Consider the following 585-nt stretch of genomic DNA (forward strand, 5'->3'; position numbering starts at 1 on the left):
ATTAAAATCTTAGCTTGGAAAACTGCAAAAGCTTGATATCTGGCTTCAGATTTGCCTGACAGGATTGAGTCAGTCCTGGGTTTACCTCATTGCATTTTCTAGAAAACCCAAGAGTATAAGTCCTTGGATGCCATGGGGTAAACCTAGGACTGGATCAACCCTGGCAGACAAATCTGGATCCAGTTGGCAGTCCATCCCCTTACCACTGTTTGGATTCCTTCTTTCTGTCACTGCTCAGGTTATGAAGAAAAGACAAGTGGAGACCACTATGGCTGTTCCAGGCTCTGCGTCCAACACCAATGAATGGATTATGTTTACTGGGGGACTGGTATGCCCCTTTCCCCCACTACTTTTGTTCAGGAAACCACAAGACAGCACTAGTGCTGAAGGATTTTACTGGAGGATTTTACTTTGCCTTGTGCAAAGGGCTGGCGGTGTCCGACTGTGGAGTCCTGGGGAGGAAATCTTCAGAGCCAGATGAGATCAATGCTGCTTTTCACGGTCCAGAAAATGGCACCCAGATAAGCTTGTGGTTTTGGTGGTTTTGTTTTTAAACTGTGTGTTTAGCTAGTTCAAGACCTGCAC

The sequence above is a fragment of the Geotrypetes seraphini genome, chromosome 6 (assembly GCF_902459505.1).
Source record: "Geotrypetes seraphini chromosome 6, aGeoSer1.1, whole genome shotgun sequence".
NCBI classification, from domain to species: Eukaryota; Metazoa; Chordata; class Amphibia; order Gymnophiona; family Dermophiidae; genus Geotrypetes; species Geotrypetes seraphini.